We start from the raw sequence: 13284 nt of genomic DNA, 5'->3' as shown, positions 1-13284 counted from the left end.
AGGCCACACAGCAGACAGGTGCCAAAGCCAGGATTAGGACCCTGGTCCTTTGATTCTCAGGCCCATGTTCTTCATCCTGCTCCTACATTCAGCTCCTGTTGAACTGTGAACAATCAACAAGGCTGCAAACGTTATTACTTCTCCAAATGTGTTTATGAGGGAGTAAGATTATGTTAGACCCTAAGTGTTTGTCAAATCAGGTAAATGGTGGAGGAACCTGGCAAAAATTCATCATTGTCCCAGTCATTCGCAAACATCATAAAAGTCCTATGGAAACAGGAATTTGTTTTCAATACAAAGATAGTCCCAAAGAGGTGAAACAGTCTAAATCCAAATAGACCAGCTTTTGAGAGTCTGAGTACATGTGCTTGGCCTGTACTCATCAAGAACCAGGTAAAGAAGGCATCGCACATCAAAGCTGCAGGAGGGGAGGGTGGAAGAAGGGAGCAAAAGTCCTTATTCTCTTGGATTTCAGAGCTCTGTTTCACTTGTTGATTGGATGATTCTCCAAAGATCTGGATGACAAATCCCATTCCCTGCCAGAAGATTCCCAGAGGATTCTACGAAATGGTTCCCAGAGGGTTACAAGAATAAGCTTCCTTCCTCTCTCTTGTTCCCCTTCGGACAGTTTGCCTGAATAATTCCACAGTGAGTCTCTGCCAACAGAGTGAGCTAAAAGGAGTGTTTTTGCCTTGTTACATTCCATGTGGCACCTCTCAGTACCTAGACAAACACTCAAGATGCCCTCTTTCCACTCTATCCATGGCTGAAGTTAGGCAGCACCTGTTTGTCTGGGTTAGGAGCCTCTAGAATGATAGGCCCCTTCCTAACTGCACCAGGACAATGGGTCCATTTAAAGAGCCAGATTATAGCAGGGAGTGCCGGTGAAAGTGCAGGATCACCCCCCACAGCCCCAAGTGTACATGTGTCCCTCCCCAATGGGGTCAAAGGCATGGCAAGGAGGAGGGCAGCACCTCTGTTTCCAATTCATTCCACCTGGGCCTTCCCAAATTTAATTTTAAAAAGCCTTCAAAGCCAGGAGGGACAATTAAAGCCATGCCAGACACAGAGGCTTGTCCCACTGCCCACCATGGCGTAGCAGAAAGAGCATAGGATTGGGAGTCAGGAGACCTGGAATCTAATCCCAGCTCTGTCACTTGCCTGATGTGCAACCTTTGGCAAATCACTTAACTTCTCTGTGGCTCACTGTCTTTTATTGTGACTGAAGCTATGCCCGACATGATTAACTTGTATTTGCTCAGGGCTTAGCAGAATGCTTTCTACTTCGGCACATAGTAAGCATTTATTATTACTATACCAACTATACCTTTTCTCCCTCTCCCCCGACTCCACCTCACTCCACCCACACAACAGGAAATAGCTTCCTGGGGTGGGGAGAAGTGAATGATAATGACAAAGACTTCACCTGTCTACACAGGGAAGTGGGCAGCTGTGGGGCAAGGTGGGGTTACTATAAGCCCTGAACCTGTGACATGACCTCCTTAGGACTTCCTTTAGATAAGTTCAAAAAAGTCCACCAGACTGCAGAAAAACTTTTACTCACCCTTCCCAAATATCCTAGTGACACAGTCGTGATATATCTGGCATCTGTGAGCCAGAGGAAGTAGAGTATCAGTGCGGGGGATCACATTTTCCATTTCACTGTAATTCATACTTATTCAAGGCTGATTTATTCCAGACCACTCAGTTTCTTCCAGGTTGTGGGCTGTGGGTCCTCACCGAGTTGCGTGACTGGTTTAGCATTTTCAGTGTTTGTACTGTAAGGCAAAATTTGGGATAAAATAAATATTTCAGCACCCGGCATCTGTGTTTATCAGCTCGGAGTCAGCCGTGTCAGACTATTTCATCTCTCTCAGTGATAACGTGTTGATGTTTCTGCAGACGTTTAATATCTTGACTTCACCAGCAGCTTGCATTCTTAGAACCACCATGACTGACTCAGATGTGACCACCCGACCTGAGCCAACATACAGTTTGCAAAGTGGGCATCCAGAGAAAGACTCACAAGACAGAAGAGTGAGCTCGAAGAAGCTCATCATCCTAGATCGTAAGAGGCTTATCCCGGACCCATCCATGGCCAGTGGGGAGGCATTTCTGGGATGGAGACAGGATGGTGAGTCTGTTTGCCCATCTTGAAACAACTCTAAAGTAAACCCTCCACTTAAAAAAGTGTCACTCTCAATTTTCTTACCGAATAAGCCCCAGGCCCACAGGCCACACCGACTCAAAGTCATTTCAAACTCAGTCCCTCCTCCATCCTGAGCATGTGCCCCCTTCTCTCTCTGCCGCCCGTCGTTCCAGACTGGAGGAGCACAAGGTGTGTGCCTGCACTCTCCAGAGAGTTCCAGACACCATCTGTAGGATCGCTCTTCTTATCAAGAACAGATTGGTGGGAGCAAAGGGACCTGCCCCACTGTCGGCTACAGTGGAGGGGAGGAGAGGAACCTTGTCTGGTCTAAGGCTCCTCACTGGAGGGGCCTGAGCTTCCTCAACCTACAGTACGTGGGATTTCCCTTTCTGCTGTGGGTAGCAGAGGTGGGAATTTCCTGACCTCAACAGTGGTTATCCTCTAGAATGTAAGCTGGCTGTGGGCAGGGAATGTGTCTGTTATACTGTACTCTCCCAGAGCTTAGTACAGTGCTCTGCAGACATTAACTGCCCAATAAAGACGATTGACTGACTGAGGGAGGGTCAGATACAGGAACAGGAAAAGGCAACTCTACGCCCGTTATGGGAGGAGATAGTCTCTCTTTATTGCTGTATTGTATTTTCCAAGTGCTCAATACAGTTCTCTGCACAGAAAACACTCAATAAATATGATTGAATGAACAAATGGAACCTGGAGCTACTTGGGAATAATTAGGATGAGAAGTCCAGCACAACTGGGGACCCCAGTCGAAATCAATGGCAAGGTAGTTAAGTTGGGGACTAAGCCTTAGGACTTTTTACTGAGGGTGGGGTGGTAAAGCGAGCTTCAGGGACTTGAGGAAATGGAAGCTGGGCAGAAGGACACCTGGTGGTGTGCTGATATGTACATTTCATTGACAATAGCAAACATCAATCCCCCTCAAACCTCATTAGAGCAAGTGGGGGATTGGGTCAAGGACGACGAAAATATCAAACGTTAGGGGAATCAGGGGAATGTTAGGAGAAGGGCTAGGGATATGGCCAGGATTTGGTCTAACATCAGAGTTAGGGTTTAAGGTAAGTGATTAGATAAAAGGCTAGGACTTTGGTTAGCTTTAGAGCTAAGCTTAGTGCTTGATAACTGGTGGGATGATCAGTGGTGGAGTTCTATAGGCCACAGCTTACGGTGGTAAAGTTTGGTTGAGGCGAATTTCAAGAGGGGGAGAAAGAGAAAAAGACAAAACTTTTCTGAGAATACCAAGTCCCTGTGTGTACTTTTGCCAATCAAAATGTATGCCCTACAGGCCCTATGGGCCCTTCACAGTAGTTGGTAGGTAGCCGATGAAGTGGGCTACCTTGCACGACTGTGGTGGCTCAAAAGGGATCTCACCACGGAAGTGGCACAGCTCCAAGGGGTGGTAATAATTAGTTCCAGGAAGGCATGGTGACCGATCCACCTTAGCAGTGACGGATGAACGGACTTACCATCTGCTGTCAGCGTTACTGTTTCACTGTCTGTGATGGTCTGTATTGCCAGGTGACAGCAGGCTTCCTTCTAGGAGGATCTTTTCTCCCAGGTGCCAGGAAGCTCCTGTTCTTTGGGGAGTTAACTGCATGTGCTGGAAGATAAAATATATGTAGAGCATTAAGTAAAACACTGCTACTGGATGTGAGGCCAAAGGGTCAGAATTACCCCAACAGCAGAACTGGCATCACAACCAGAACTCTGCCGGACAAATGACGGTGGGTTTGTGGCTGTCGCGTAAACTGCCACCACCTGACAGCTTGGACTCCTGGAAAACCGGGTCCCTCTCAAGCTTTCGTTGAAAATATTTTTGTCTTCCATGTTAAATGTAAGCTCCTGTGGGTAGGGAATGGATCCCTTTGTTATCCTGAACTTCCTAGGTGCCTTCCTAGTACAGGGTGCTCAATAAATGCTGCTAATACTTACTGGTCCTGCTGGTCCTGCTACTTGTAAACTCCTCCTGCTTGACAGTAAAATCAAATAATCAGAATGGGCATAATCCCTGTCGCACGTAAGACTCATTACCTAGGTAGCAGAGAGAAGGGGAAGAGGAGGAGCTCCGAGGAGGCTTCAGATTTCCTAGTTTTCATTCAATCGTATCGATTCAGCACTTACTGTGTGGAAAACACTGTACTACGTGCTTGGGAGAGTACAATAATTTTTTCCAGGACTGAGACTGGAGAGAGAGGAGAAAGAGTGGGCCCCTGGAAGGAAGGGGCTGCAGATGGATGCCATGTTCAGTCCTGCACTGCATCACACCTCTAAGCCATGGTGACTCTACGAGGAGAAGAGGATTCCAGTGCTTTCTAGAAGACTAAGGGAAATATGATCTTCCCAGTCCTCAAGCCCTAGGGAAACAGTAGGGGAATCCTGTCGTGCTCCCTGATTCAGGGGGAATGCAGAGAATGGGCCTTCCCCACCTCTGCAACGCACAGTGGGAAATCCTAAAGTAGGAGGCAGTCCTAGCTTTGTCTCCCAGGTCTGTTCTCCCTGAGGCCTCTGATGCTCTAGAGGCCTCAATTTGGGGGAGGAGACAACATCACTCCACCTCCTGCCTTGACTTGGCGGTGTGAGGATCAGAGAAGGAATTCCTGAAGCCTACCCCCTCCTACCCAGATGGCATGTGATGGGGGAATGCAGAGGTGAATGTGGGATTCTCCCTCAGCTGCCATATCTTTTGGAATCTGACATCAAGCCGACTTATTTGCCTCTGGAACTCCCAGCTGTCAGAAGTCCAAGGTCCCACTTCTCATGACCCCTGAGACACACCCATTTATCATCCAGTCCTTGAAACACAATATTTATTACCCAACTTACAGAGATTTACAGAGATTGATGTTACCCAGAAGCCCCAAGAAGGAACAGATGAACAAGTAAGAACTGTCATTGCTCAACGCTCTAAAACTGCACTGGACAACAGCTTCCAAAAGTCACCAAAACTATGCTAGCTTATTTTTTTTTCTTTAAGACTGATCTGCCCGTCTTTGGGCAGGGATTGTTTCTATTTGTTACTGAATTGCACATTCCAAGCGCTTAGTACAGTGCTCTGCACATAGTAAGTGCTCAATAAATACTAACGAATGAATGAATTTGCCTCTGCAAATCGGGGTCAGGGGAGGCTCTCCCTCTGTCCTCTAGATTCTGGAAACATTCAGAATTCTGCAGGGCCTTGTTCCTATAAATTGGAGTCCTAAAGGGTCACACTTGCCCCATTTGCAAGAAAGTTTGAGGAGTTCATTCTAGTCCTGTAATTTGGCAAGAGAAGCTGTGTTGTGCAAAATTTTGATTTTGCTTTCTCCTAATTCTCACTAATTTGAGTTTACTCCTTCTGCTCAAGGTACTTTAAGTGAATGGAAAAGCAATCATTTTGGAAAAGTGAAATTCACCTCAAATAACATGTTGTTTGGGGAAGCCAGTGCCTCAGCATTAGCAGAAAGCTGATTATTTTTGTCAAGCAAGGAAGTGAATTTGATGTAAAACTTCTGAAGAAGCACAAAGAAGATGAATTTCCAAGTCACCTCAGAGAAGATAAACTGCTCCTCAGAAGCAGTTTTAGGGGGCTCTACGTAACTATCTGGGCTTCCATCCATTCATCCTTTCCTCTTTCCTTTCTTCCCTCCATCCGTCCATCCGTCCATCCATCCGTCCATCCGTCCATCCATCCCTCCATCCGTCCATCCATCCATCCATCCATCCATCCATCCATCCATCCATCCGTGTTATCCAATAGCCTTGGAGCAGTCTGGCCTGTGTGGGTGACATAGATACTAACCAGCTCCTGCGCAGCACCTGTTGAGCTGCTTTGAGCCCCTGACATTCCCTGTCAAGCTGAGGAATGTGAGGATGAAGCTGCTACATTCATCATGGATAAATCATGAGCAACTGGTCCTACCTGGACATGCACAAAGTAAATGGAAGAGCTTAAAGCAACAAATTCCATTTCAGCAGCAACAACTGTCTTCTAGGACCTGGCTGGTCCCATAAGGCCCCCAGAATACCTAGCTTTATTGTCTGAGAAGGAAAATAAGTTGGGCCAGGGAAGAAGAGTGGGGTTGTTCTTCTAGACTGTACAAACGTATCTACCAACTGTTTTATAATACACTCCCAAGCGCTTAGTATGATCTTCCACACATAGTAAGTGTTCAATTAATATGATTGATTAGTTGGTTGAGAGGATTTTCCTGTCAAACTCTAATTGCTGGCTTTTCACTTTTAAAAAGGCTTGCTGCAGCCAGCTGAGGCCAAACAGACACAAAGTGATCCTCCATGAAACCTCAGATCACTCACTGCTGTTCAGAAAGCAATCCTAGATGGTGTATTAGATAGGGCTGAGATTCCACCTGACCCAGCTTCCCTGAATAGCACTTCAGAGGTTTTTCTCCCTTGGAATGTATGCATTATAGCTACAAATGTGTCATGACCTGAGAGAATATTACAATCAATAAGCAAATTAAGGTCTAAGATTGCTGGTTTCTGGTTTTTCCTGGGGAAGGAAGTTCTGCATGTGAGAGAGGGAGAGAGAGAGGGCGGGGATAAGGTGCAAAGACTGGATAAAACAGGCATCTCTGTTAGCATAATTCTTCTGCCTAGGCTAATTGTAGGAATGTTTTAGTGGGATATGGATCATGTCATGGATGCCAAATACATTCACCCTTCCATCTTCGTCCTGTCCTAACACAAGAAAGCCTCTGTTCAAAGAATCTGGCACTCTGAACAGTTTGCCATCTTTAGGCAGAATTCTAGTGACTAGAAAAAGGAAAAACAATAATGCTTTCTTTTATAGTCAGCCTTTCTTTCCAAGAGTTCAGTTGACAGAAAGCGTTTTGGAAATAATGAAAGCACTATTCAAATTCAAGGTGGTATGACTATTGCTATTTAACAATAATAACAACAATATAAAAAACACTGCCGGTAGCATGGTGACCCCTATGTCTCTTCCAGAGGGAACCTGAAAGGTCCTGAGTATAGACCCAGGACACAAAGATATAGTTATATTAATGGTTGTCTCCCCCTTTAGGCTACAAGCTCACTGTGGGCAGAGAATATGTCTTTACTGTTGTATTATACTCTCCCAAGCACTTAATATAGTGCTCTGCACACAGTAAGCACTCAACAGATACGATTGACCAACAAAGACGGCCCAAAGAGAGCGGAGCCAGTGGATCCACACAATTGGAAATTCCTCTAGGCTCCCTTTGGCTGCTCTGGGGCTCTCTCTGCTGGAGTGTCTTAAGTCACTCTGGAATCGGCATAAGGAATTGGCTTTTCCAGTAGCTTTGGAAACCATCAGCTCCAGAACAGAGTCCAGTAGAGAAAATCCAGGGAAGAGTGAACTCCTCTCTATTATTATATTCAGAAGCAAGCATTGCAAGGAGGACAAAGAAAGAACCAGACTCTTGGTCCTATTTATTTTCTCAACTTCCCTTTGAGGTAGCAGGAAAGTTCATCTTTTAACCTTCATAGTACAGAGACAGAAACTATGGCACCGAAAGACTCTTGTCCACCTATTTCTTGAAGAGGGCAATTAAAATCTCTTGATACACAATCCATACCACATAGCTGGAGAAATATCCTTGTAAAGACTTCAAGTTTCTCTCCCTATGTAGTAGAATAAAATCAGAGGAAAGCAGATAGTCCCCCAAGTTGATCTTGGCTTTTCCATATCACTCTCCTTTTTCTTTGAGAACCTGAATTGCAAATGCTTTGTTTTTCTATGTGTGTTTTGTTTTGTTTTTAGGTTTCGGCATGTTTTTAATTGAGGACAGTGGTTCCAAAAAAATGACTTGGGGTTTTGCAAACCTGATCTGAGCCATTATGTCATTAACTACATGAAGGCCTCCCTGTCATTGCCAAAGAATAAAATGTGAAGATATCTTTGAAAGGACTGGTCGCTGGGGAAGAAAATAAGAAAATTAAGTTGGAATGGTCCAAATAAGATTTTTTTTAAATGGGTCCAATGGGACAGAGTTTTACTGAAAGCTAAGAAACTGGCAGAAACATAGAGGTTAGGAAGGAAAACCAAAGAAACATAAGAAAAACATTACAAAGTAAGTGACCTAAGTTCAAACTCTGCCTCTTGATGACTCTGCAAATCTGTTTGGTTTTTTGGCCATATCCCAGCTCCAGGAGGGCCACAAGCTCAAAAACATAAGTTAGGAAGAAGAAGACAAGAAGGGAGGAAACCACTGGGAGCTACTTGGGGACCTACTACTCTGGGGAGGGAGTTTCTCCCTTGTTATGCACACCAGTTCTTCCAGGGGTCAAAACCCAACATTAATTATAGTGATGAAACCACATTCACTTCCCTGCTCTTCTGGGAGAGTCGGATCAGCAGCAGGCAGTGGAAGAGAAATCATGATACTGGGTTTTCTCAACAGATGGACTGAGAGCCACAGAACATAGTCACAGTTTGGCTATCCTCTAACCCTAGCTCTGTTGCTAACGCATGAAAGCTGTGCAGCAAAATTGGAAAAAATGGAGGACTCACTAAATTACTGTGGTAATAGGAGCCAATCAATAGTCCCAAGAGGCTAACTTGCTCATTGTTATTCTTGATCCTTTGGGTCAGGAGTTGGGGTGGTCACTGGATGAAGCATTAGCAAATTTAACACTGGATTGAATTTTTGGTACCAGGTGCTGGAGAAACCACACAAAAGAGATATGCAAACTCTTTATATGTGTGAGAAAACATGTCACCTAATCGACTGTCAGGACCACCCACCCTGTAGGTACTGCAATATTTCCTCGCTAAACCTTGGGTTTGTTGGCACTGGGATTTATGAAAGATGTATTTTTTTCAATATTTTACCTTGTACAAAAAAAGATCATTTCCCACTCATATCCTCCCCAAGTGAGCAAAATTTACAAATAAAAAGACAGGGTGATCCCAGGGTGTGAGAAATAATGGAATCACTCACTCCTAATAGGTTCAGTCCTCTTTTGAACTTGCCCTGACAAAGCATTAAGCACAAATTATTACCCCATTATTTACACCCAAGAGTGCCTATTTCTTCAAGACGCTACCCCAGAGGTGTCTGGTTCATCTCCTTTAAATAATACTTTTTATATAGACAAATACACTTTTCTTAGCAGGAGAGATTGGAACTAGTAGCACTCTGTGTCCTCAGTAAGACCAGACACCCTAGAGCAAGTATGGAGATAGACTGTAGCAATGCTCACCCATGGGCACTGCAACATGATAGCAACTGTTCGGGGAGAGACTGCTGGGTGCCCAATAAGGACGATCATATGGTCATATTATGTATTTGAAATTATCTCCTCACCAGTGCTCGAGAACTAAATTTAATCAACGTACCTACGGTGGAGTTGAAAGAGGAAAAAGGAAAAGCAAAATGAACTGCAAACTAAGAAAAGAAAATCTTTATTTGGCAAGAAGAAAGCCAGAAAGATGAGTTTGGCGCTGTGAGCACAGGCTGATACACTGGAACTGACTTGGGTTGAGGTAAAGATGACTTCAGAAATGAAAATTGCCCCATGGAAGCCCCTATGGAAAAAGTCCTGCCCATATTTGCCTGAGCTTAAACCAAGAGTCCATGAGCAGAATTCTGGGAAGACAGTTCTGAGAAGTCACAAACACATGAGATGATACACATGGGAAGTAAGGTGACCTAGAGGAAAGAGCATGGGCCTGGAAGTCAAAGGATCAGGCTTCTAATTCTGACTCCCAAATTGTTTGCTGTGTGACTCTGGACAAGTTGCTTAACTTCTTTGTGCCTCAGTTACCTCAACTGTAAAATGGGGATTAAAACTTTGGAACATGGGCCGTGTCCCACCTGATCAGCTTGTATCTACTATCTACTATATGCCTGATGTACAGTAAGCGCTTAGCAAATACCATTTAAAAAAAAAAGATGCACAATTACCCAGATTATAAAGACCTAAGCATATAAGGTTTATAGATTAAACTTGAATTCCTCTGAGGAAGAGAAGTTTGACTACTCCATCAGCTGCCTCGCTCCCATCAGCCTACTCGCTGGTCTCTCTGCCTTCTAGTTTCACTCTGCTGCTGAGATCACCTTTCTAAAACACTGTTCCGCAAACATATCCCCACTCCTCAAAAATGTCCACATCAAGAAGAAACTCCCCAACATTGACTTTCAAGGCTCTCTCTCCCTACTTACGCATTCTTCTGCCACTACACCCCAGTTCACCTATTTTGATCCCGGCAAGTTGAACCTACTCATCCCTCTTGTTTCTCCCCACTTCTCTCTTGCCCGCTGCCAATCTCTTGTCTCCCCCCAGCACCAAGATCTTGAACAGTATTTTTCTTGGACTTCTGGATATTTCCTAACTTGGATCTATCCCAGTATTGTTGCATGCTGCATTCAGTTTCCTTTGAAGTATATTTTAATATTTTCACATATAAATGCCACATATAACTTGTTTAACATCTATAATACAAACTGTTCCTTCCAAATAGTTAAATCATCTGAATACCTTGCCCCTCACCCCCTTAAAATTTATACTAAAAACCTGCTTCCCGCAAGATGCCTCTTCAGATTAATTATCCTCACCCCAGCCATGTCATCCACTCTAAAAGCATCAGCCCCATAAGCCTCTGTAAACCTCATACCTATATGTCTGTTATTTACATAAGGCTTTTTGCCCTTGAATTTTTAGTTAACTTAAGCTATCTTTTGTTTCTGCCCAACTCCCACCTGCCAAACTTTCCCTGGAAGGAAAATTCCATAAAGGCAGGGGCCATACTTTCCTCTGGTCCTCTGGAATTCCCCTCATTGCCCAGTGCAGTGCTAGGCACAAAGAGGTGCCCAAAAAACACTGTTGACGATGACGATGAATATGATGATGACAATGACATCACTTTCTTTGGGAGCTGGGAAGGAGCTGGAAGTAGTATCCCACTGTGGAAAATCCCTTTTTAAAGGGATCAGAAAAATCAATGATCAGAGGAGAAATTAGCTCCTGCCCCCTGCCCTTTGTTTTGGAACAAACCAGTGATCCCTCACACACAAAGGTTCCTCGTTGCACTGACCAGTGATGAAATAGCAGGATCTTTACCTTCCTGGTTCCCCTCAGATGACACACAAAAAAACCTCTTTACCTCTAAGCTCCATTTCCTTCAATGCTCAAGATTTACCCAGCAGGTTCAGGATGTAGAGTTCGCTTTTGCTTTGAAGATAATGTCACCAGGGGTGAGATTACTTCTAAGACTGTCTTTGAGAGAGAATCTCTAGCAAACCTGCACCCTTCATCTGTGAAAATTTGGTAGGACACCTAACCCAGCCTACTTTCATTCAGGTGAGCATAGCTTAGACATTAATGATTAAAAAGGAAAAGTTTTATCTCACCACAAGATGCACATTTGCTTGAGTTGTTTATGCAGAAGTGGTGATGGTGTGCCTCGAGCCATCCACACTCTCTCGTCTGGTCTCCCCTGTGCCCAGAGGCACATAGTGCAAGATGGTCGACAAGAAGAACTGGTACAGTCTGGGACTTATGATGGCCTCTCCTGCGGGACAGAGACAGATAATATCTTCAGTAGCAATCCAGCAAAGGAAGAAAAGAGAGAACCCCAGGAAGCTGGAACTCGTTGAGAGGCTCCATTTGGAACCCACTAAGTTGGGCAAAGTCAGTCAGTCTGCAGCTGCTGGACCAAATTATCTCAAAACAAGGCGGGCTGAAATGAATGATAGGCAGAGCAATAACTCTGAAAGGGGTATAAAGCATGGTGCAGGAGCTCCTTAGGGATTAAGACTTTATCTGCCTTTATATGCTTATCCATGTGGATGGCTAAATGACAAAGTGCAAAAGAGAAGAGTGGCCAAGCATGTCTCACCCTGCTTCTGGCTGCCTGCCCTCTTCATCTTACATTGCTCTGGTTCCTTGGAGAACAAACTGATCAAGAATCGATTGATCTGGAGACACAGAGGGACTGGATGAGAGTGGCAATAGGAAATAAATCCTTGATTCCTCTTTCAGAAATTTAATATGTGGAAATGAGTCTTCTCCCCAAAGAGTAACCTTTACACTTTCTGTGCCCTTCCATCATTTTATTCTGGCTCTGTCACTGCTCAATACCAGCTGAGAAGGAGAAGTATGAAGGCTGACTTCATGGTCTTTTTATTTGAAATTATTTTTTCTGGCTAAAACCAACTGAAATTCTTCTCTTGACATACTGGCCAAATTGTCAAAGGGCAGGAAACACAGCAATCAATGGTCCCAATGACTATCTGACAGCTGTCTAGGGACAAATACACATTTAGCACCTGCTGCACTTCATAATCCAAATCACAGGCACAAACGACAGGATGTCTATGGGGGCCTTTTGAAAATTCTTACCTCCAGTCAGCAGTATTAATGATTGCAGAGAAAATTTCTGCATCCCCTGGGCAGTGTGACTCAACCTTCTTTTTTAGTCCCATTCTCAGAGAACCATTTTTTCAAAGGGGTCCCTAATACAGCAGGGCAAATCATAAAAGTAAGGCCTTAAAGTGACTTATCTTCTCACCTGTTATGTCTTTAATTCAGTGGGAGATCTTCATTGAGAGGGACCATCCAGGAGCTTATTTTGCTGCTCAGAAATTACAACCTCAACCTCTTTGCTGGGCTCTTCCTCTAGGTTCTCTACCAAACTAGCTATGTGGTTTACTTAACTTCTCTGCTTCTCCTTTCCTATATACAGAACATATACATATATATAGGTATAGAGAAGCAGTGTGGCCTAGTGGAGAGAGCATGGGTTTGGGAGTCAGGAGGATCTAGGTTCCAATCCCAGCTCCACCACTTGTCTGCTGTGTGATCCTGGGAATGTCACTTAACTTCTCTGTGCCTCAGTTACATGGATCATTCAAACAAGAAGAACATGATTAACAATTTATTAAGTCCACCTGCCCAATTAAACAAGGCCCCTTGTCTAGATTTGGGGAATAATTAGAAATGGAACACCTCCTCATTTAAGGTTCTTCGGCTTTAGCCAATCAATCGGTATATTTGATTTATTGCCTATGTGCAGAACACTGTACTAGGCACTTGGTAAAGTAAAATTGAATTAGTAGACATTCCCATTAGATTGTAATCTCTTTAAGGGTAGACATTATGGCTAACTCTACTGGACACTCCCAAGTACAGAT

The 13284-nt window shown here is 44.2% G+C and overlaps 1 long non-coding RNA gene across 2 annotated transcripts in view; it reads right to left on the bottom strand.

The window, feature by feature from the left end:
* LOC103170327 overlaps positions 1-13284 on the bottom strand; it is a 74805-nt gene that overhangs the window by 36888 nt on the left and 24633 nt on the right. For both annotated transcript variants that reach the window (XR_486097.3, XR_005660735.1), the window contains 4 exons: positions 12663-12826; positions 11503-11663; positions 3634-3767; positions 1565-1778 (listed from right to left, as the gene is read on the bottom strand). This is a non-coding gene — a long non-coding RNA (uncharacterized LOC103170327). The remainder of the gene's footprint in view (positions 1-1564; positions 1779-3633; positions 3768-11502; positions 11664-12662; positions 12827-13284) is intronic.

Source organism: Ornithorhynchus anatinus, chromosome 13 (assembly GCF_004115215.2).
Source record: "Ornithorhynchus anatinus isolate Pmale09 chromosome 13, mOrnAna1.pri.v4, whole genome shotgun sequence".
In the NCBI taxonomy this organism is placed as follows: domain Eukaryota; kingdom Metazoa; phylum Chordata; class Mammalia; order Monotremata; family Ornithorhynchidae; genus Ornithorhynchus; species Ornithorhynchus anatinus.
The sequence above is the reverse complement of the archived record's forward strand: the minus strand, read 5'-3'. Positions and strand labels throughout refer to the sequence as shown.